At 35.5% G+C, this 25,083-nt stretch overlaps 1 long non-coding RNA gene across 4 annotated transcripts in view; it reads right to left on the reverse strand.

Moving 5' to 3' along the window:
- The window catches only part of LOC125107469 (uncharacterized), a 37,053-nt gene extending 12,995 nt beyond the window's left edge, over nt 1-24,058 (reverse strand). For 2 of the 4 annotated variants that reach the window (XR_007129568.1, XR_007129566.1), the window contains exons 1-4: nt 23,969-24,058; nt 9,477-9,631; nt 8,785-8,877; nt 8,358-8,496 (exon numbers count right to left, since the gene is read on the reverse strand). This is a non-coding gene — a long non-coding RNA (uncharacterized LOC125107469). The remainder of the gene's footprint in view (nt 1-8,357; nt 8,497-8,784; nt 8,878-9,476; nt 9,632-23,968) is intronic. The other 2 variants (XR_007129567.1, XR_007129569.1) reach the window with 2 other exon arrangements.
- Nucleotides 24,059-25,083: the final 1,025 nt, after the last annotated feature.

Below are 25,083 nucleotides of genomic sequence, written 5' to 3' on the forward strand. Positions count from 1 at the left end.
TCATATTTATGAAATTAAAATAAAATTTCACATGCTCTTTTATAGTATAATGATGATACTTCATACTTTTAATCAGACAATCTGAAGCACTCTATAAACATTAGCAAATTAAGTCTCACAATACCCCATGCAGTAGTTAAGAATAATCATTCATTATATACTCAATAGTTAAATTGAGACATCAAGAGATGAAGTGATTTATCTCAAGATCAAACATTCCTTGAGTTTTAGAGAAAAGAGTCGCCTACAATTTCAATTTTCAATTTCATTTCGTCTACAATCTTTTTCTATAACTCTCAGTCTTGCCAATTGTTTCACTGTAGAAAATATGCTGTGTTCTCTATTTACTGTCATTATCTAAATTTCAGGATTACTTGGCCACCTTGTTGGCTCATAAAGTCTCCATATTTCCCCTTTGGAGGATGTAAGATAAACTCATATCAAATCCCCCTTTTGGGTAATTCCCAATGCACTTCTCATCAGAAGTTTTCCAATATAAGCATATTACCAGAATTTAACACTTTTGTTTAATAATTTCATGCTTTCAAAAATCCATTCAGTATTAATTAACCAAATATTTATTAAGTGGTTTTATATGACAAGCACTAGAGATTTTATTCCTGCCATCACAGATTTTAGTGTCTACCAAGAAAGACAGAAAATTTTTAAAAAGCAATTATAGTTAAGTCAGCCAAAGACTACTAAGAGAAGAAGTGGGTAGAAACTAGGCTGTGGAAGTAGAGCTAACTTCATGTTATGCCACGTCAAGGAATTTAGATTTTTCTAAAAAAAAAAAAAAAAAAAAGGGAATCTCTGCAAGAAATCATGTTTTGATGTGAAATCCCACTCTGGCTGCAGTGTGGGTAGAGTGGGGAGAAAAGAGCAAGACTGGATGCAGGAAGACCAAGTAGGAAACTCAACTGTGGTCCAGAATAAGATAATGGTAGACTTCCCTGGTTTGGAGGAAAGAGCAGTGACAGTGGGGAAAAAGACATGTATTTAACAGAAATGAAGAAATGAAATCAGAGTAATTTTGACTTAATGTGAGAACAAATGAAAAAGAGAGAGACACAGAGAGAAAGCACAGAAGATTCCCAGCTGTCACAGAGTAAGAGACTATAGAAGATAACAGAAGCTTCTACATTTGACTGTAAAACAGAAGTTAGTTTTGTGGAGTTCAGAAAATAAGATGAAACTGAAGTGCCAGACAAAAAACATAGAAGATGGAAGGGAGGAATATTGGAGTTAAAACATTTGAGTATTTTACATTATTGGGGAATAGAGTATTGAGAAAGTTAAGTAACTGTAGACTTCAAACATCAAAAAAAATTGAAAAGAATCATTAAAATAATATAAATATAATGATTAGGTTTCAAGCCACAATTTATATGTAATCAAAACTGTTAGGTTTTTTTACACTGTCCTCAAGGAAAAAAGGCTATATATTCTTTGCAGGCATACATAGAACATTCACAAAAATTGACCATCTGCTATGTAAACTCAACAAAATACTCAATGCAATAAATTCAAATTCAAATTTGAATTAAAATTCAAAGAGATAGCACAGTAAACCCAAAGTTGAAGAAAGAAAATCATAAGGACTCAGATCAAAAATTCATAAAATGAAAAGTAAACATCTAAGGAAACAAAAACCAATGGAGTTGATCATCAAAAACTAAAAAAAGTATTTCTCTGAAGATACTAGTACAATACTGAAAAACCTCTAAGACTGACTTAGAAAACCAGAGTAATGTTAACAACAACTATACATCTCTATATTTTATTTTATTTTATTTTATTTTATTGAGAGAGTGAGAGTGTACAAGCAGGGGGAGCTGGAGAGAGAGAGGGAGAAGCAAGTTCCCCACTGAGCAGGGACTCAATCCCAGGACCCCAGGATCAGGACCTGAGCCCCAGGCAGATGCTGAACCGACTGAGCCACCAAGGTGCCCCTCTTGATTTATTTTAGAAAAGATGATGGTCATTGTAATTTTCTGTGATATGACTTTGAAGTTTTTCTGCATTGTATCGGGCTGGTCTCAGGCCAGCTTAAGGAAAGTGTCTCTCTAGTGTTTATATTCTTGTCATAGGAAACAATATTAGCTCATCTTGATCCAGACCCAGGGTCCAATGGATACAGAAAAAAATTAAATCTATCAGTTAGAAATACAGAAGTATATTCTATGACTCACTGAGTCACCACGGAAGAGTAAATTTCAAAAAAAACCCAAATTCTGTCTCTCTGACACAAAGGGTTAACAAACTTTAGCGGTATTCTTCATCATAAAGACATGCCAGAACATACCAGAGTGTTGCGATTACACTACTCTTTCTTGAGAAAGTTCAATTCCTTCTCTTCTCACAAAACAAAAAGCATAAAGGCAAGAGTATGATTGTTCATTTGTTCATATATACTTTGCTTTAGATTCCCTCCCCTTTTCCAGGGCTATAGGCAAAAACATTTAGTACTTCTATACTACATCTTTATCTCTCTCTTTTTTTTTTTTTAATCTTTCCAACTCCTATTCCTCCATTTCTAAGCATTTATAACATAGAGGTGAGGAGGAATAATGAAACCCAAAGGGCATGAACAAGGTGATATTAGGGCAGGGGTCAGCAAGTTTTCCTGAAAAAGACAGTTTGTAAATATTTTAGATTTTGTGTGCTGTACAGTCTTCATTGGGACTACTCAACTCTGCCATTGTTGTACAAAAGCACACTCAGACAATAGGTAAACAAATGGGTGTGACTGTAATAAAAAAATTATTTACAGAACACATTATTTTCTGTAAATAAACAGATTATTTAGCCCATAACCCCTACTTTGCAGGTCTGTTTTAGAGGAGGCAGAAAGTGCTGTGGTTTTCAGAAACAACAACAAAATATCTTCTTACTCTAAATATCTGAGACTGAATTTTTTTTTTTTTCAAACCAAAGACAAAGGCTTTATGCGAAATTGGGGAGAATATTTGGATTGCTAATATCCCAGTAAGGTACTGTGACTAATAATCAAGCCTTTTCTGCAAGAAGACTTCATGTTTGAGAAGAGGGTGAATCTCAGAGAAATGCATCCCCAAAAGTTGGGGAAGAGACTCATAAATGATGGAATAGCATTCAAACATGGGAGACTCAGGAGAAAAGAGGTCAGCTTAGTGCATAGTTTGGTCAAAACTCAGGACGCTGCTAAGTGATACAAGGATGGGCAAGGTCCCTAATCCAAATAAAATCTAAGGGCCAATTTATAATTGCAGACTCCTTTTCAGCTTGCTTTGACTACTTTGACAAGTATCCCCTTCTTCAGATCTTTAATCCAACTGAGACATCCAGTGCATTGGACTTGAGTTTTCCCTGTGTTACCCTCTTCTTGTCCTCACTCCCCGACTCCCCTACTCTGCCTGTTTGCGTAACTTGCCCTAACATAAAGATCATTCTTCTGCATATAATTTTCTTTCCCTTGCCCCTTTCTCCTTCCACATATTTAACTGGCCCATCCACTATCTGAGTTAAATCTAACACCTAAACCAGTCTTTGCCTTTATCCAAGGTTCTAATTCTGACAAGTCCTACTTTAAATTTATTACTGCCTCAAATGAGTTCTCCATTCTGTCTCATAACCATTCTATATTCTGTAGTCAGTTCACTCTTCGTTCTCTGAGATGCCCTTTTCTTTGCATCCCAACGTCTGAGAGCGTATGGACCACGGACTTAGTGACTTAAAGCAACATTAAGTTATAATATCACTGTTTTGTAATTAAAAGTTCAGATGGGTTTGGCTGGATGCCCCGCTCAGAGTCTCGCCAGACTGATAACAAGATATTAGGCCGGGCTGCAACTCTCTCCCAAGGGCATCTTCCAAACTTGCTGGATGTTAACAGAATTCACTTCTGCAATTGTAGCATGGAGGTCCCCATTTTAGTGCCAGTTGTTGGCCAGGGACCACTCTCAGCTCCTAGAAGCCACCCACAGTTCCTTGCCAAGTGCCCCATAGGGCAGTTAACAAAATGGTTGTTTGCTTTCTTTGAGGCCAGCCAGGTATAAAACTCTGATTTTCTGTTCTGAGACAATTTTTTTTTTTTTAAACAGAGCTAACCTCATTAGGTCAGGTCCACTCAGGATAATCTCTCTCTTTTCATATAACAATAAACAATATAATCACAGGAGTGGTGTTTCTTCATGAGTCCCACCCATACTCAGAGGGGAGCATATGATATGAGTAACGGTCATAAGGAATCATCTTAGAATTCTGTCTGCCATACTCCTCTTTCTCCCTCCAGGTCATAGTTTTAATTCTTCATTCATTAATTAAAAAAATAAAATAAACCCTCAGAAGAAAACTTCATCCTTACATCTGGCAAGCTGACTAGCCTCTCTTTATCTAAGTCCTCTCTATATTTTTGCCTTCATGCCTATAGCTATGAAAGAATTGCCCATTTTCCTATCTAAGGGACACTCCACCTTTTGTACACCAGACCTTATCCCAACCTACCTACTAAAAGTCTTCACTACTCTGATTATTTCTTTTTTCTCCTGTATTATCTGTTTTATCTCCCCAATGAACTAAATCTTCCTATCCATGTACAAGTGATCTGTAATATAGCCCATCTATAAATAAAACCTCTCTTCTAAGTCACGTTCCCTTCCAACCATAACCCCATTTATCCATTACCCTTTAAAACAGACTCTCTAATTTAAATTTACCTCAACTTGCTCATCTACCATTCCCCCTAGAACTTTCTTAAATTGGACTTTTCTTCCTACCACTCTCATCAAAGATATTCATAAAATCATTTTGCCAAATGTGCTGATAAGTTTTTAGTTTCCATTTTACATGAACTCTCACTGCATTTGTCATAGTTGATTACTTCTCCTTATTGAAACATTTCCATCTCTTGCATTTCTTGATACCATTTATCCTATTTTTTCCATTGATGGTTTCTTCACTATCCTTTGTGACTCTTACCTTCTTATCCAAACCTCTAAATATTGTATTGGTTATATATTGTTATGATAATGCTCATAAAATACAACCCTAAAATTCAATGTCAGCCAACAATAAACACTTAGACACTTCATTTGTCTGTGAGGTTCATCTGATCTATAATGCATTTAGCTAGGCTTACTCATGCACCTTGGGTTGACCCTGTATCTCCCATACTCCTGCTGGGACAAGAGGTATCTGGGCATATCTTCTCATGGTAAGGGTAGAATGTAATAGCAGAGCGGAAATGTACAAGTACTTTCTCAAGCTTCTGCTTCTATCACAACCGTCATCATCCCATAGGCCAAAGAGAGTTTTAGGCCCAGAGTAAGGATGTGATAGCCCAATTACATGGCAAAGAGAATGGGTAAAGGGAAGGAAATAGATATAGGGCCTTTAATGCAATCAATCAGCCACATCAGCTCTCATCTTCTTTTTTCTTCTTTGTCTATGCTAAGGACTTAGATGATCATATCATATTCCATTACTTTAAATATCACCCCTATCGTTGACTTCCAAATGCAGATTCTTATCTCCATCCCCGAGCTCTACCTTGAACTCCAGACTAATTTACCTAGTATTTACTTGGCATGTCAACTCCACTTGGATATCTAACAAATATCTCATACATAACATGCCCCAAACCAAACATTTGATTTTTTTACTTAAGCCTTCCCCTACTTCATAATTTTCTATCTCTATGCATGACATCATCTTTAACTTATATGCTCCAGCCAAAAACATTGAAGTCATTATTGGCTTCTCCCTCTTACACATTTACAAGCAATCTATCAACAAATCCTTCTGACTCCATTTTAAAATCTATTCTCCAGCTAATCATTTCTTACCAGCTCTCTTGCTGCCACCTAAACTGAGACACCTTCCTCTCTCATCTAAATGACCATCACTCCCATCCAAGAGGTTTTCCTGCTTCTGTTTTTCCCCTGCTACAGGCTTTTCCATTTATTATCCAGTATGATGTTTCTAAACATCATAAATAATGTGTATCATTTAACTAACTCTCCTGCATAAAAATATCAAATAGTTCCCTTTCATTCACATCTAGACTATAGGACTATAGACTATAGGACATCAATGACACCTGGACGAAATGATATAAATCCCTATGTGAGCTTGCCTTGGTCTAACTCTCCAACATTATCTGAGCTTTCTTTGGTTTAGCAATTCCATTTCACCTACAGTGACATCTTTACTGCTTTTCTAAACCAATAAAAATAATACCACCTTATAGTCTTTGTGGTTCTGCCAAGAATATTCTTCCCTGAGATACATGCAAGACCTCTTTCTTACCTTCAGTGAGGTAGAGAGACATCCTTTGGCCATACCATCTAAACTAGAAGCCACATTGTTTTTTATGCTTTTACTTGGCTCTGTATTTACCTGTACTACTACCACTACTTAATATCATACTATTTATTTTTGTTCAGTGTCTATATTCCACAACAAAATAAGGCCTCATGATAGCAGCCACTTCCTCAATTTTATTCAGTGCTACATCCCCTATGAATGGAAAAGTGCATGATACATGGGAGTACTCAGAAATATTTATTGAATGTTGAATGCAAATAATTTAGATAACATTGAACAAATAACCTTTTCATCTGCAGGGCATCTCTACAACCCCTCTTTACCCTCTTGTTCATACTGTTGATCCTGTTGGTTTCAACAGTAGTATGTAAGGAGTGAAGATTAATTATAATTAATAATCTAATTAAGAAAACTCATAACCATTTTACTAAAAATATGTTTTATACATATCTTAACATATATGTATAAGAGTGTTTTCTCAGAAGAGAAATTGCTAGGTTTTAGAATATGTGCATTCTCAGCTTTAGAATAATGCCAGATTGCTTTCCAAGTGATCAACAAAGGAATAGATAAATAAAGTTTATTCATACACAGGAATATTATATAGGAGAAAGTAAATGCATTAAATTGCTATGCAGCTATATAGATGAGTCTTAGGGAAGTTATGTTAGATGATAAAAGCAAGCCCCCAATGACTGTTGACTTAATTATGTTCTGTTTATATAATTAAGCAAAACTAAATAATATATTTTAATGGTACATATATGTGCTAAAAGAATGATAAATGCAAAACTCAGAGTAGTGTTGAACTAGCTGGGGTAGAGCAGGGGAATGCATTCCAAATGGAACATAGATAACTTCAAAGATATCTGTCATGTTTTAGCTCTTAAGCTGTAGGATAGATTTATGAATACTCATTTTATTTTATATTTCATTATATATATATAGCTACACATATTATTTTATATAAATATAGTATACTATTTTAATTATATAATTTTTAGTTGGACACAAATTGTTAATATACAAAAGGAAAAAAAGTGAAACCACAAAAGGCAGGAACAAGAAGACCCCACTCACTTAAGTATCCCTCACTTTTTAAGCCAAACTACCCCCCAAATTTTGATAATAGTAGATACAAAGCTGTCATTTGGGCAGAAAACAGTCACAAAAAGTTTATTTATAATATTGAAAACATGGCCCACATATTGAATAATAAAAGCCCAGCAAAAATCATTAACAACAGTGATCACCTTATTTGCCCATTTGCTTTTCATTGAGAAAGCTATCAGAGCGATGCTATATTTTAAAATATCATTTTGAAATACTTTCCACACATGGCCAGTAACTGATATATATCCCCTGAAGACATCAGAATGCATGACACATTTTTATTCAATTCATTTATACTTAGGAGAAGAAACTCTATGGTTTCTTTAGCTCTTTTCCAGTTAAAAAGTTCCATGATTCTAATAGTTCTAGGAACAGGGCAACCCAGGTTTTGGATTTGTGGGTGCTGACCAGCACCAAAAGTGCTGAAATGATAGGGAAAGCCTGGTTGGGCTGCATTTCCTCTGCAGAGTGGGAAGAAAGATCCTTGAGACCCGGTGAATAAGACTGTTGTTGTTGTTGTTGTTGTTGTTGTTGTTGTTGTTGTTGTTGTTGTTATTTCTCAGAATCAAGTAATTCGCTTAAGAAAGTTCTCAGACCTTGTGGAGAGGCACCTGTTTTTCATCTCAGATTCAGTCACTGCTACCACCAGCACTCACTAGCTTTCAGCACTCGGGCGTAGAAGGGACTCTGCTATCTAAGCCATTTTTACATGTCCCTTGGCAGTGATTAGGGAACCACACATACAGTACAGTATAAATTAAACTAAGTGAAAAATTAACTTCCTGAAGAAAAACCACATGCTGTCCTCCTCCAAAATATGTGTTCGCCCTGACCTTTTGGAGGCATCAAGACGTCCCAGCCCTTTAACTTCATGAAAATCTTTTTAGATAGCTTACTCTGAGGGCAGATTTATGTCTGGAAAATTTGGAGTTGCTTACCAAAAGGATGAGAGTCATTTATTTTCCTGTTACTGGTCTGCCACATGAATGAGATAACATCAGCTAAAATATTCAGCAGAAGCTATTCCTGGTTTTTTCCCTTTCCCTCTTTGAGACCGGTTACCTATTTAACTCCATCCTGTCAATTAAACCAGAGAAAAAACGCAAAGAACTAATTAGGCAACTGTGTAATTTTAATTAGCTGTTTTGATAATTAAACTAATTAGTTCCCTTGTGTTTCCACAATATGTGGTGGACTGGTTTTGATATCACAGCTTCAGAGTTCCATTCCATTAGTTAATTAGTCACTTTTGCATTAGAAAGCTTTATTAATGGCCTTAATTTGCAGTTGAAATGAGAAATCTGCTGTCAATAATTTGGATAATTGCCTACTGTTTGATTATAAAGTACAAAAGTAGCAGCACACCATTACATATGCAAATCCCAAGGGTTATTTCCTGGATGCTTGGCTTTCTTGATCTACATTTCATCCTCTCTCGCTTTCTGTTTTTTCTTGACCCTGTTAGGGGGAAGAGAATCCAGCTTATTAAGAAAATGAAGGCCTTTTTTTTTTTTTCCCTTGTCCTGTACTGCATGTATGCTTGTGCCTGCAATTGTTAAAGTTATTGCTTGCTTTGTACCTAATTAGTGTCCTTGGAATTAAATGAACAGCTCTGTATACACCTCTAGCTCCTGCAGCCATGTTTGTGCATTGAATAATTGATTCTACTCTGCTAATCAGATAGGGACATAATGAGCCAGTTTAATTAAATGGGGATCTAACCTGGTGAACACTGGGAAAATATTTGCTCATTTACTTAGTAAAAGGCCACAGTTGCTTTTCATTGGATAGAAGGGAAGGTTATGGAAAGGAAAGTAGGCTCTCGAAGCAGAAACAGTTCAGTGGTTGTCTACCACTAGCAAAGGGGTTTAGTTAGTTTGGGCGTGGGGGTGGGTGTGGAAAGACTTTAATCAAAAGGCCAGAAGACGCTGAAATTGCTGACGAGTTTCCCCATCCTCTCCCAAAGGTGTCAGCATCACTGCTCTGCTATGCTCTAAGAGGCAGGTTTCCTGGTCGTACAAGGTCTTTAGTGATTTGCAGAAAGAATATCAACTCACTTCACTGCCCGTTGGTGCCTGTGTAACTCCAGAAAGGTAAGAGACAGTTGTAGTTTTCCTGCTCGGCAAGTGATGAGACTTACTTGTTTGTTCTCCAGTGATCAGGACTTATGTGGAGTTCATAACCAAATGACTTGTGTAACCTTATTACTCTGCTGTGAAGAGAGGGGGAAAGAGTTCACCGAGGCATGGGAGGAGTTACACACACACAAAAAAAGTGCTCTGTGTGAATTTTAACAAGGTAACTTAGGACTTCAGGGATGACAGCTGATCATTTTCAAACTTCACACTGGAGAAATACTTGTGCTTAAACACAGGTAAAATCTTTGGAAAGGCAAGATGGTTCTGGTCTTTAAATGTAAAAGATTACCCACATTTTCAGTGACAGCTTAAATGAAACGCACCACATTCAATATAATCTACAAAACCTAGCTCCCGTTAACTATGGATGCATGTATCTCCTGTAATTCTAATTGCACATCAGACTAACTTTTCCTGCAGGAATCAAGTATTGCAAGGCCAATACAGAAACAACATGGTGCTCATCTGCTCGGGTGTACTAGGATGAAATAGCATATTGACCCTGAATCTATACTCTGAGTAAAAGCAATTGTCATTCTGCCACTGTAACACCTTGTTGCCAGTGGCGATGTAATTAAAGCTGTGAGGACTCATTTTCCATTCTTATCTCTTAAGTTCCTCTGAATCAGAGACTGTTTGTCTGTGGTAACTGAGAAAACCTACTACAAGGCTACATGTTTATGTATGAATTTCAGTCGCTTTTCCTTTTGAGGGGGCTGAAGTTATGTACATAATTACAATATTCACCCAAATAACGTGCATAGACAAATGTTGGTATGCACGTGCATGCACACATAGGCATGTAGATACTGTGTGTCCATTTATATATATGCACCCAGCCTCACACACACACACACACACACACACACACATGCATGCACACACACACACACAGAGTCTAAATTTTACTCACCCCCTTTTCTCCTCTATTAAAATTCCAAATGGCTAAGAGGATTTTCTCAATTTAGTCATACTTTTAATCTTCACTGAAATGAGTGATGACTTCTTATAATAAAAAGTTGACAGGCTTACATTGCGCACCGGTGGATTAGTTTCCCTTGGTGATGAGGTTTTCTTTTGTGCGCCGTGTGTCTGTTTGATGGAGGTTTAACAGAAAGCATTTTGGCAGAAATTGGATGCAGCAGGGATCATCTGGAGATGGCTGCTGTTCGATATTAACTGCACACAGTAACTTTTTTTTCCCTCTTCCTTTCCTCTTTTTATTTATTTATTTTTTTATTCTTCAGCCAGGTGACAGAGAGAGCCAAAACATTTTTTTCCTCTAGAAAATAAATACTTTTTTTTTTCCTTTTTGGGAATATAGTGCATGCCCATTCTGCAAACGCCTCAAAATATTTAATATGGTTAGGCCATTGTTTTATGTAAGCATGAGAAAAGCTTTCTCTGCAAGGAGGTATCAACACGCAAATATCTGAAAGGTGTATTTCTAATATCCAAATGCCTTTGATCTTCCAGAAATCAGCATATAAACAGGAGTTGGTTAAAGATCAGGATTTGATGTTTTACAGCAGATACACACTTGAAACTTACCTAAATTCAAAGAAAGAGTCTCCTGGGCCGTCATTTGCATTATTTCCTCCCCATTCTCACCCGCTTCTTGTAATTCCATTTTATTACTCATTGGAAACATCAGAAGTCTCCTAATGGAGACCTGCCAGATGTCGAATGTAGTGGAACATGCTCCAAGCATATGTATATATTTATATTTGTGACTATATGCACACGGAGAAAATAAATAACTGAAAAGATCCATCTCATTCCACAGGAAAGCTCTGACCAGGTGGGTGGGAGCTACTAACATTCACTAGCCCCTAAGCACTATAGCCAGTGATTCGATGCACATCAGTCGTTTTTGATGTGAATACACAAAACCTGAGAGCCCCCAGTATGTGGTACAAATAACTATTTCTCTTTAATAAAGGAATGCATCTGTGTGTGTGTGGGTGGGTGGGTGGGTGTGTGTGCACGCGCGCAAACATTTAATACAGTAATGCTGCCATTCCGTCCAAGAAAAAATATTTATTACAAATGAACAATCTTTATTTGAAAATTTTGAGACCTTAATTATTGCTCAAATTTTCCAGTAATAAAGAAAATCTGCAAGTCTGTTCACAGTGTGAAGTTTTTAGATCCCAGCAAAATGCTTATGATAGAGATAGGACAAGCCTAATCTGTACTTACCTCTGCTTCAGACAGCAGCGGTGACAATCCTGCCTGGCTTGTCAAGTTTCAAGAACTTGCAATCCTTAATTTAAACACTTGAGAGATCTATGGAGCCTGTCAGTCTGGTTAATTAAGCTCTGTCTTCTTTTACCCCTCCTCCCCACCAAAACAAAATCGGGCTTTTTTTTTTTTTTAAAGGCCACTTAAGACTTTATCTTCTGATTAAGCAAACAGGTTCTAGCCTAAATAGAATGATCTTAGAAGGCTTAAACAGAATAGTTTTTGCTATTAAAGGGAACATACTTTAAAAGCTTCACTTGGACGTGTCATATATGGGCCAGCTTTGGCATGCTCAGCTTTCCTCTTTCTGAACTAATTGAAGAAAACATTGGATAATCCAGAGCAAGATAGAAAACAAAAAATTGTATGTTTGTGTGTGTTTCTGTATATGAATATATGTCAGCACTTAATTTTCGCATGAATATCTGACGCTTCTAAGTTGGTAGTATCAATTCTTTCTCAACCACAGAATTGGAGAATTTGGAGTGAAGGCCTATATACCCTTGGGAAAAACTGAGTTAGAAGATGAAAGATCTCAGGTATCCTAATGGAAGTCTGTAAATGTTTAAAATATACATGAAGGTTTATATTTACTAATATGCCACAGAAAAGAAAATACACCAAGCAAAGGGCCTACCAATTGCCAAATACCCATTTATGTTTCTTAAATTAATGTTAATGAGTACTGTTTAATCAATTTCAATTTACTTTCCTTTGATGACCACACTCATTTTAAGTTCTATTCTATCTCTATTTCAACAATATACTCAAAGTTTTAATTTTGTTGTGGATAACATAACAGCAGACGTTTTCACCATTTTTGTACTCACCAATATTTAAAGTTTCTAATTTTAGAATTGGAAGACACTGCTTTCTGTATCTTAGTATAGTCCTAGAGATAGAGTGACTTTACTCCCTATGTCAGATTTCTCTTCTCTCTCCCTCCTCTAGAACAGAAAGTGATTGTCCTGGTTGAGTTATTTCAGGCCTAAACACAGTCCATCAACTGTCTTAGACATCTCAGTTTCCCCACCTAAATCATATGGGACTATATGTGTGTCCTCTCCCATGGTTTCCTTTATCCCAAGTCTCTACTTTCTAAAAGTCTTATCTCTTTGGCTCTTTGCTTTATTGGTTTTATATTGATTCCAGTCTTTCCTCATTTTCTATTCACCATCACCATTTTTTTTTAAAGATTTTATTTATTTATTTGACCGAGAGAGAGAGAGATCACAAGTAGGCAGAGAGGCAGGCAGAGGGAGAGGGGGAAGCAGCTCCCTGCTGAGCAGAGAGCCCAATGCAGGACTCCATCCCAGGACCCTGGGATCATGACCTGAGCCAAAGGCAGAGGCTTTAACCCACTGAGCCACCCAGGTGCCTCGGAATTGAAGTTCTTAAGGATGAAGAATTATAAAGAAAAGTAAGTCTTATATGCTAAACTTTCTAGCAAGGTAAACACATGTGCTTTGAGAGGGAATGCTGAGCATATGACTCCAGTGATTCAAAAATAACTAAGAAGAATACATTTCCTAATTTAAAATCTGAATTGTAGCAACAGATTTCAAGAGAAGCAAAAATAAAGTTTATTGACTAGAATTTTTACAACAGATATCCACCTGAAGATGTTCTAATGTTTCCTTTCCACCCGCTCAGCTACCTCAAGATGGCTGAGAAGACTACTAGGATTTACTGAACAACAATAGAATGTTTAGAATTTTCACACAGGTATATTTGTAATCGTTTGAAACATTCCCATGGGTAGTTGATGCAACTCAGGTCCTGTTACTACTCTTATACCTCCTTTGAAGTGTGCAAACTTATTCTCATACTCACCTCAATTTTTAACCTGCTTTCACTGACAGCAAACATTTATAGCTACTTATTCTTTAGTTGACAGACATTAATGTGAGGTATCAGTCAATCTTCAACTAGCAGGGATTCTACCAAATGCTACAAGAGCATAATTTGGTAATTTTTGAGGCTGAATACCCCACACCTGAGATTGGTCCAGACAAATCGGAGTCAAGATACAACCACAGTGACCTCCTTTCTGTGCATTTAAAAAATAAATAGACTTCATTATTCCTCATTTTAAGTTCAGAGAGTGAGAGAGAGACAAAGACAGAGACAGAGTAAGAAGTATATTAGTAGTACTTAAATTTGCAAGTTTACATTATGATCATTTCAAGGGTATTATTTTATCCTAACGATCCAAGACAGCAACTAGAATTCCAGTTATCCCAATAACGAGTTTCATGAAGTGGGATAAAAGAGTAAGTATTGCATGTTCATTGTCTTTTATTATTTAAATGGTGAAGTAAATCATTTTGCAAATACCCTATCTGCCATGTTTTGCTATAGTTAACATTCAGATTGCCTTGAATTTGTGAATCAGCCTTAACTTTAACAAATTTCCAGAAGCAATATTTTCACTACTTTTTCAAGCCAATTGTGAAACTTACTCATGAATTGAATTGCATTTGATAAGTAACCAGCATTGATGTTAAATCTCTGGTCACACACCCAAGATTTTTTTTCATTTTACTAGTCATTTTTTTTTAATCCATTTTCTTTCACTATTCACTATTTGTTCTTGAGAGTTATAAATATTAAGTTATTTATTCTATAACCTTATACAACATTCATTATCTTCTCACCAATTTTTTAAATTATTCTTTTTTTCTTCTTTCTAATAATGTGCCTTTCCAACTAACACTTTAAATAACTCATTCCTTTTTCACATATCAAATATAATACACCTCAAAGCTAAGCATAGGTAAAACAAACAAATGCCTGACTAATAAATCATTCTACAACCTATGGTAAAATAACCATGCATGACTACTCACCATATTTACTGTTGAATAGTTATGTTTTCTCTAAGTCATAGCTTTGTTCAAGTGAAAGAAAATTTGTAAGTTGAAATTTCATAAGTAGAGAAGTTTTTTTTTTTTTTTTACTTAAAAAATTTAAAATGGTGGTATTGATAAGTATTTTTGCCTGCAATATTGGAAAAGCCAAATAAGAAAGGCTTCAGTGATAATGATTTTTATCTCACATTGCAAGAAATATAGAAGAATATGTTGAGGTTGGGGTGTGTGGATGTCTCAGTTAGTCAAACATCTGCCTTAGGCTCGGGTCCTCAACCAGGGAATCTGGGATGGAGCCCCACATTGGCCACCTGCTCAACGGGAAGTGGGCTCCCTGCTCAAGGAGAGCCTGCTTCTTCCTCTGCCTATAGCTCCCCATGCTTGTACTCGCTCTATCAAATAAATAAATAAAATCTTTAAAAAAAAAAAAAAAAGGATAAGTTGAAGTGCAACTGCTCAATGATGCCATCAGTTACCCAGGATCTCCATGTCTTTGTGTTCTACTATCCTTAGCATTTTGATCTTTTATTCACATCTTACTGCCTAGCCTCATATTGAAAAGATGGTTGCTTCAGCTCCATTCAACAGGTCCAGATCAAGGCGGGAAGAAAGAAAGAGAGTATGAGACAGTAAGATCTGTCCCTTCTATTAGGAAACAAACAAACAAACAAACAAACATATCTCTGTTTATGCCTCATTGTCTTAAAATGTGTGGCATGGTTACCACTACTTGTAAGGTAGGCTGAGAAAAAATAGACTGACTGTCCTTACCTCTATATAGACAAAATAGATAGAAAGTGAAGTTGCCTTAGCTAATCGAAAGATCCTTCCACAATAGTACTTAAAGAAATGTTATAGTTAAACTCTCAGAGAGAAATACTGCAAAATTTAAGTGACTTCATAGACTTTATTATAGAATTTAGCCAATGTATCACATCTTTACTTATCACTCTGTAACTGATGATTTTGCAGTGACAAAGGAAAGTTACATTGAACTTTTTCTGGTCTATATATACTACATTAAAGTACTTAGTTCAAAATTTTAAGTGTGCAGATGCATGAGGCCAAAATGGGGAGGTAATGGGGGAAGGGGAATAGGAGGGAATACCATGGAAGAGCTACAAAAGTAACAGACAATACTAAAATTACCTGAGTTTTAAAAGTATGCAAAGATAGAAGAACTTTTAATCTAAGGACTTCATAAAAATTAGTTAAGGGGTTCCTGGGTGGCTCAGTTGGTTGAGCATTGGATTCTTGATTTCGGCTCAAGTCATGATCTCAGGGTTGTGAGATCCAGCCCCTTTCAGGCTCCTCCATGCTCAGTGGGGAGCCTGCTTCTCTCCCTCTCTGTCTCCCTCTGCCCCTCCCCACCAATCCCCTCTGTCACATGCATGTGCTGTCTTTCTCTAATAAATAAATAAATCTAAAAAAATTAGTTAACATAGTAGCTTTTAAAAATATATTGGTAATCAGTGATGCAACCCAACTTCATATAGACTACATTTAAGGGTAAATGTTTTGAGGGTAGTAATTGCGACCTAAATTTTGATGAGGATAAACTCAAAACCTATGCCTCACTAGACTTTTAGCATCATATCTGTTAAGATGATAGCCCAATAATCTCCATCATTCAAACTAGCTTATTAAGGGCAACTTTGTTATTGAATAATCTAGTAAATCACTTTATTTGTATTTAGTGCCTTTTAGGTCATTGTTACATAATTTTTCTTGATATTGAGATTTTTTTTTTCACTTGCACTTACTTGACATAAATCCAGAACCCAGGAGAACCAGTGAAATGAACATTGGTATGAAAATAACATTATGCGGACACAAAAGCAGCTCAGAAGAAACCTTCTATGAATGGAATTTGGGAATTGTTGTTACTTGCAGGATCTAATCAATTCCAAAATCAGAATTGCTACATTGCTTGGCTTAACTCTGGCATGATACCTAGACCATGATGAAAATTTCTGGATAATAGATAGGAAGAAATTATTATAGGCATGTGCAGTGCATGCTTATGTTCTCACTTAGTGATTATTTTTAGATAAATTCATTAGTGATGCTTACTAAATTTTACTCAATTTTATTACTTGAGCTTTCAAATAACCAATTACCAATCATATGCCCACTTCTAAAATGCTAAAAGATCTGTAGATGCAACCTCCTACGTTATTATATCAAACTAAATGTGAACCTAGTTGCATTGGATGACTTCTCATCAAACTGACACGTTTCATCAACAGGGTGCAGGTAAAGTAGAAAATTCACTGGAGTTTTCAGTATTTGTTAGGGTACCATATACCACATTAAACTCCAATGAAATAAAATTCTTTCTACATTTCTAACACATTTTGCCTCCTTTGCTGCATTTAACCAATCAGTAAAAGCAAAATATTCTTTAATATTTTTCCTGGGCAGATGACTTATGTTAGTTATATATAAGAGTGCTCAGGTTTCCCTACATAAAAATTACATTTTGATTTTTATTGTTAACCATCCTCCTGCTCCACTCAAATTGGGAGACACCCTTTGCATACATCTTCAAAGAACTCCAAGAGAAAAAAAAAAAAAAAGCATGAGTTTGGAAGAACCTATAAGGACAATGGATTTCAAAGTACACTACCAAAAATTTGGTATACTCAGAAGATAAACAAAAGATGTACATTTGAAATAGGAAGAAAGAGAACAGAAATGAGGTGAATAGTTCCCAAGGTGAGAGCACCAAATGATTGGAAGCCACCTGGACAGTAATGAAAGTCATAGCAGATGCTACTATAGAACACCAGAAAAAGGTGCCAAAATTTCTTGAAGGGAAGAGCTAATACTAATAATGGACTGGTAATAACTCTTCCATTTAGAAGACCTATTAGAAGTAAGTGAACAGTGAGAACAGTAAAGAGATACAGATTTATATATTTGGAAAGCCCTATATGCTAAACCTCTCTGTGGATATAATAATGCTGTATGTGCAATCCTATATTTTTCCTCCACTTTCACACATAAATATTTTCTGTTTCCTTGTGAATTAAAAAAAAAAAAAATCCAAACCCTGTTTCATTGACCTGACATTTAGACCAAGAAAAGTAATGTGAATAAAGAATCTTAAATTTTAGGTATATTGTTGGCTGTATACTATATAGAAAATTGGGAAATGTAACTACACAGAGAGTTACAGTAAAGGAAAAAAGAAAAGGAGAAGAAAATTGGATATAAGTGTGGAAATAAAATGTTTTTCCCAATACCTGGTACATTAATAAGGTAAACACTAAGATAAAGAGTACAGTGAGAATTGCTGGTGGTTCCTTATATAAACTCTCCTTGGATTCCTCTGATGAGCTTGGAAAGGCAAGGTCTCTTAAGGAAGAGCTCCACAAATAAATGTACAAAATTGTGACTTTCTAATTATCTAAAAAACACAATAAAAGAGTGAGCAATAAATCAAACTGATCTCAATAATAATTTTTAACAAGTCAACTAAGATGTAATTGACATACAATAAACTATCTAGTTAAAGTGTTTAATTTTGTAAGTTTTGACACTTGTGCATACCTGGAAAACCATCATCAGAATTAAAAAAAAAAATCTATCATTCCTCATGCCCCTTTATAACCACTCCCTCCCAATCTTTCTCATCCCCAGGCAACCATGTGTATGTTTTCTGCCATGATAGGTTAGTTTTGATCTTGATTTTTTATAAATGAAATCATACAACAGATAACAGTTTTTGTTTGGCTTCTTTCACTCAATGTAACTGTTTTGAGATTTATCCAGATTGCATATGCTCATTTCTTTTTATTGTTGAATAAATTTCATTGAATGGCTATATCACAAGTTGTTTGCCCATCTACCTCTTGATGGTACATTTCACTTGTTTCCCAGTTTGGTTCTGTATAGACAAAGGTACAAGTATTTCATTGGACGTAGGTTTTGTTTCTCTTGGGCAAATACCTAAGAGTGGATTTGACTGGATCATATGGGTGATATATTAAACTTTTAGCAAAGTGTCAAACTGATTTCCACAGTTGTTGTACCAATTTATATTCCTACCAGTACTGTACGGTTGCTTCATAACCTCACCAACACTTAGTATGGTAAATCTTTTTAACGTTAGCCATTTTAATGCCTATAAATAATGATATCTCATAATGGTTTTAATTTCTTTTTTTAAAAAAGTTATTTATTTATGTATTTATTTATTTGACAGACAGAGATCACAAGTAGGCAGAGAGGCAGGCAGAGAGAGAGGGAGAAACAGGCTTCCTGCTGAGCAGAGAGCCCGATGCAGGGCTCGATCCCAGGACCCTGAGATCATGACCTGAGCTGAAGGCAGAGGCTTAACCCACTGAGCCACCCAGGCGCCTCTCCATTTTTCTAATAAGTAATGATATTGAGCATCATTTCTTATGCTTGTTTATCATCCATATATCTCCTTTGGTAAGGTTACCATCCCATCTTTTGTCTAAATTTTGGGGTTGTTCATATTCTTACTCTTGGCTTATAAGAGTTCTGTCTATAGTCTAGCCACAAATTCTTTATCAGATAGACATTTTCCAAATACTTTCTGCTAGTCCTATCTTAACCTTATTCTTTTTCATTCTCTTAACAATGTCTTTCAAAGAGCAGATTTTTTTTGTATGATAAAGTCCAATTTATCATTATTTTCCCTTAGTGAGTTGTTTTTGTTGTCATACTTAAGAGCTATTTGCCTAATCCAAAATCAAAAATTTTTCTCCTATTTACCTCTAGAATTTTTACCATTTTAGGTCTACAATTAATTTTTAGTTAGTTTTTGTATCTGGTACTCGGTATGGATTGCAGTTCATGTTTTTGCGTATGAATACCCCTTGTTTTAACACAATTTGTTTGTAAAGGTTATACTTTTTCTGTTAAATTGCCTTTCCATCTTTGTGAAAATGAGTTCTTATGTGTGTGTCTCCTAATAAATTCCCTATTCTGTTTCATTGATCTATTTGCCTACACTATATCACTATAACACTCTCTCCATTATGGTAACTTTATAAAAAAGCCTTGAAATCAAGTAGTATTAGTCTTCCAAATTTCATTTTCTTTTTCAAAATTGTTTTTGGCTATTTTAAAACCTTTGCATTTCCATTTAAACTTTAAAATTGGCTTGTCAACTTCCATAAAAACATTTGGTGGGATTTTGATTTGGTGTTGAATCAACAGGTCAGTTCAAACCAAACTGACATAATAGCAATAATGTGTCTCCTGACCCATGACAGTTATAAATAATAATGACTGTTCTAGTTATTTAGGAGTTCGTTAATTTCTTTCAGCACTGTTTTATAGTTTTCAGTTTTTAGGTCTTGCACACATTTTGTCAACTTTATTCCTAAGTATTTCATTTTTTATCCTATTAAAAATGATAATTTTGGGGGGACGCCTGGGTGGCTCTTCAGCTCAGGTCAGATTCTGTGGTCCTGGGATAGAGTTGCACATTGGGCTCCTTCCTCAGCTGGGAGCCTGTTTCTCCCTCTGCCTGCTGCTCCCTCCTGGTTGTGTGCTCTCTCTTTCTCTTTCTCTCTCTCTCTTGCTCTCACTCTCTCTCTCTCTCTCTCTGGCAAATAAATAAGTAAAATCTTTAAAAGAAATGGTAATTCTAAATTTCATTTTTGATTGTTGCTGGTATGTATAAAATACTATTGACTTCTGTATGTCAATCTCAGGTCCTACAACCTTGCTAAACTACCTTAATAGCTCTATTAACATTTTGATAGATTTCATCATATTTTTGTTTTTTATTCTTATTTTTTTAAAGATTTTATTTATTTGACAGAGCAAGAGACAGTGAGAGAAGGAATACAAGCAGGGAAAGCGGGAGAGGGAGAAGCAGGCTTCTCACAGAGCAGGGAGTACGAAGTGGGGCTCAATCCCAGGATGCTGGGATCACGACCTAAGTCAAAGGCAGATGTTTAACAACTGAGCCATCCAGGTGCTCCTTCATCAGATTTTTAAATGGAAGATATGTTGTCTATGAATAAAGAGTGTTATATATTACTTTCTAATCTGGATTCTTCATATTTTTGTGAGTTGACCTAAATATAGGCTAAAACTTCCCTTGCGAAGTTGAAGAACAGTATTAAGAGTGAACATCTAGTCATGTTGCTGATCTTAGAGAAAATGTGTTCAGTCTTTCACCATTAAGTGGGATGTTAGCTGTGAGTTTTTTTGTAGATGGCCTTTATTGGGTTAAGGAAGTTCCTTCTATTCCCAATTTGTTGAGAGTTTTAATCAAAAATGAATATTGCAGTTTGTCAAATGCTTTTTCTGCATTTATTGAGATGCAATCTGGTTTTTTTTTCAGTCTATTAACATGCTGAATGGGATTGATTCATATTGATTTTTTTTTCCCCAAATGTTAAATAGTTCTTAAAATAAAACCCATTTGGTCATGAGGTATTTATCTTCTTAAATAATGTTGAATTTGGTTTGCTAAAATTTTGTTTAACATATTCACATCTATACCCAAGAAGGATGTTGTTTTGTACATTTCTTTTTTGTATTTTTTGGTCTGGTATTATCAGGATAATGTTGACTTCATAGGGATGAGTTCCCTCCTCTTCAATATTCTGGAAGATTTTCTGTAAAATTGATGTTTTGGGTAGAATTTACCAATGAAGACATCTGGAATTTTCTTTGTAGTAAAATTTTAAGATATAATTTCAAATATCTAATAGATGTATGGCTATTTTATTTATTTTTTTCTAGAGTGAGATTCAAAAGTATTGTTCAAGGAATTGTCCATTTTATCTGTGTTGTCCAATTTTCTTGTCAGAAAGATGTTTGGGACACCTGGGTGGCTCAGTGGGTTGGGCCTCTGCCTTCGGCTCAGGTCATGGTCTCAGAGTCCTGGGATCAAGCCCCACCATGGGGCTCTCTGCTCTTCAGGGAGCCTGCTTCCCCCACTCTCTGCCTGCCTCTCTGCCTACTTGTGATCTCTTCCTTTCTCTGTCAGATAGATAAATAAAATCTTTAAAAAAAAAAAAAAGATGTTCAAAATATTATTATCCTTCCAATTTATGTATAACCTGCATTGATATCATCTCTCTCATCCCCAATATTAGTTTCTTTTTATTCATGATTAGTCTGGTTATAGGTTTATTAATTTAATTGAATTTTCTCAAAACACCAGCTTTGGTTTAATTTATTTTTCTCTACTGTTTTTCTGTTTTCTATCTCATTGTCTTCCACATTTCCTTTGCTTACTTTGGGTTTCATTTGTTCTTTTTTCTAGTTTCTTATGACAGAAGTGAGATCTTTGAATTGAGATTTCTGCAATGTAGGCATTCCCTGCTGTGAATTTTCCTCTACTACTACCTTAAAGGAATCGTATAAATTTTGATTAAGTGGTGTTTTCATTCCATTTCAACTAAAATACTTTCTAATTTTCTCTTGATGTCTTTTCAGTGATTTTTTTAAAAGTAAGTTGTATATGGCTTTTTAGAAAATTCTCTTTTTAAGAGCTTTAAGTAGTCAGAAGGAACTTTTATATATTTATCCATGTAGTTACTGTTTGGGTTCTCTTCCTTCATTTCTGTAGATCCATATCTCTATTATGCTTTATCTTCTTTCTCTTGAAACTCTTTGAAAATTCTCTTTCTGCTATTCTTATATCTACAAAAGTCTTTATTTTGTCTTTATTTTTAAAATATGTGTTGTTGGGTCTAGAATTCTAGGTTGACAGGGTTTGGACCCTTGTTCGTTTGTTTTTGTTTTTGTTTTTTATACTTTAAAGATGAACTTGACTATTTCAAACATGGTTTTCCACTCTTCTTTGCATTGTTTTTGGTGAGTAACTTCTGTCTTGAACTTTGCTTTTCATATATAAGATAGTCTTTTCCTCTGTATTCTTTTAAGATGTACTCTCTATTACTAGTTTTGAGGTATTTGATTTTGATTTTTTTGCGCTTACTTTGTAGTTCTTGTTCACTGAGGTTCTTGTATCTGTGACTTTACCATTTTACTCAAATTTGGAAAATTATTATTAATTATTCAGGTCTTTTTCTCTTTTCTTCTTAGACCTCAATTACATGCACAATAGGCTATTTGAAGTTGTCACTCAGCTCATTTATGATATATTTTAAGTTATAGTTTCTCTTTTGTTTTATTATAGAAAGTTTCTATTGCTATGTCTTCTAGCTCTCTGGTTTTATTTTCCTGCAATTTTCAATCTGCTGTTAACTCCATTTTGTTTATCATCTTAAGCAGGAGTTACTATTCCTTCAAATCCTTTCAGGAGTTTCTTTCCTTGGCCACCTCCATGTTGTTTCAAAATGAATTTTTTTTTTTTAATAGAGGGAGCACGCACAAGTGAGGGGAGGGGCAGTGGGAGAGGAAGAGAGAGAATCTCAAGCAGATTCTATGTTGAGCATGTAGACTGACAAGAGGCTGGATCCCATGACCCTCAGATCATGACTTAAGCCAAAATTATGAGTCTTATGCTTAACAGGCTGAGCCACACAGGTGCCCCTTAAAATGAAATTTTAGAGTCCATCTATCATGTCCAAAATTATTCAGAGGGAATTTTCTATGTTAACAAGTGAGAAAAAGAGTTTCTAGAGTTTCTAACCTATTTACCAGCCTGTCCCTTAACATCTGTGAAACCTACATACTGTTTATCTAAAGAATAAAAGTTTTATATAAAGCTAGCAAACTCCTCTCTCTCTTTCAAATAAATAAATAAAATCTTTTTTTCAAATAAATAAATAAAATTGGGGGGAGGGGAGACTTAGTCAGTTAAACATCTACCTCAGGGTCCTGGGATCCAGTCCTGTGTCCAGCTCCCTGCTCCACAGGAAGTCTGCTTCTCCCTCTGCCCCTCCCCCATTCGTTCTCTCAATCTCTTCTCTCTCTTTCAAATAGGTAGAAAAAAATCTTCTAAAAAATAAATAAAAATAACCTAGCAAACTCCTAAATACACATAAATACCCTGTGTTGTATCCATCTACTTTGACAAATATACCCACATGAAAATCTGAAAGCCCAAGTTTCAAATGTAGAATTTTCAGGGTTCTCAGAATTCATAACAGACACAGGATGGCTGAGTGAGGATTAATTTCATTCTCAAACACGAGCTTTCAATATTATTTTTGCTTTAAAACATCTGAGAAATTTCATTCTTCCTCTCCTGTCTCTGGGGCCATCTGTATTTCCTCACTTTTAGGAGGTACTTAGGTTGAAACAACAATCATATAGAAAAATGAATTAATTCCTACAATTTTGGACACCCATGTGGAGATTCAATTATGTCAAAACTTTTCCCATCTGTACCTTAGCTGATAGGTACTAAGCACTGAGGGAAATTCTGCTTCCAGCCAGTGTCTTGATTCTTCATAGGTATTATGGGAGCACTTCTCTTCCAGCTCTAAAATTCTAAGAATCTGTGACATAGTGCCAATGGGTCAAACGTTTTCCAATAGAGGTTTTACTGTCTATAGATACCATCTTAGCTTCCATGGTAAAAATTGGTCATTTTTCTAAATTGTTTATCAATTCAACTGTCATACTTAGATGGCACTTAAGACTACAGTCTTAAATATAAATAATTTGTGTTTTAAAGAGTAGTAAATTTTGGGAATTTTTACCTCTAATGAGTATAATTTAATGAGTATAATTTAAAAGTTTTATCTAGTTGACACATGGTCCTTTAGAGGTCCCCAACTGCCACCGAATGCACTGAATGCAAGAGTGACAGTGACTCTCCATAAAGAAAGCAAAATGGAAACTTCCAGGTTGAAGGGAGGCAAATTATATTATTTGTTCAGTTTTATTCCAAACCTAACTTCTCACTGTAACAGGTTTTAGAGATTTGTCTTGGTGACTTATATTAAGAACAGTTACCTTGTCATTGTTGTTGTTGTTTTCCCTGAATGTCAAAGCATCATTTTCCTGTTCCTTAAACAAATGTGCATTAGTCACATTAGATAACCTGCTCAGGGTAGCAAGTACAATCTGTTTTTCTCCTTTTCCTTAATTAGTGAGAAGTCTTGCTTCATAAACATTAGGTTCCCTCTCCCTCTAGTCCTCAAAATGTTGTCTAATGGTAAAGCATTTTAATCTTTTCTATTTAAGTAATTTGTGGATTTTAAGTTTAGCCTTCTGGCCTTTTTATTTACATTGCTGAACTCAGTTCGTATTGCTAGGCAGATTTTCTAATGTTTCATTTTTCCGTCTTTCTTAAAAATAACAACAGTGCTCTATAAAACAGCTAATGTTCTCACTGGGCAAATGGAAAGAATACCACATCACCCCAAAACACATTCTTCCCAGTAGAAAGTATATAAATAAACTCTAAGCAATGTTACACCTTTTCCCTATGAGTGATTTCCTTTAAATGTATTCTACCTCCTTCATATAGCCACCTGCCATTTTTGCTTTATTGCAGC

The sequence above is a fragment of the Lutra lutra genome, chromosome 8 (genome assembly GCF_902655055.1).
Source record: "Lutra lutra chromosome 8, mLutLut1.2, whole genome shotgun sequence".
Lineage (NCBI taxonomy): Eukaryota > Metazoa > Chordata > Mammalia > Carnivora > Mustelidae > Lutra > Lutra lutra.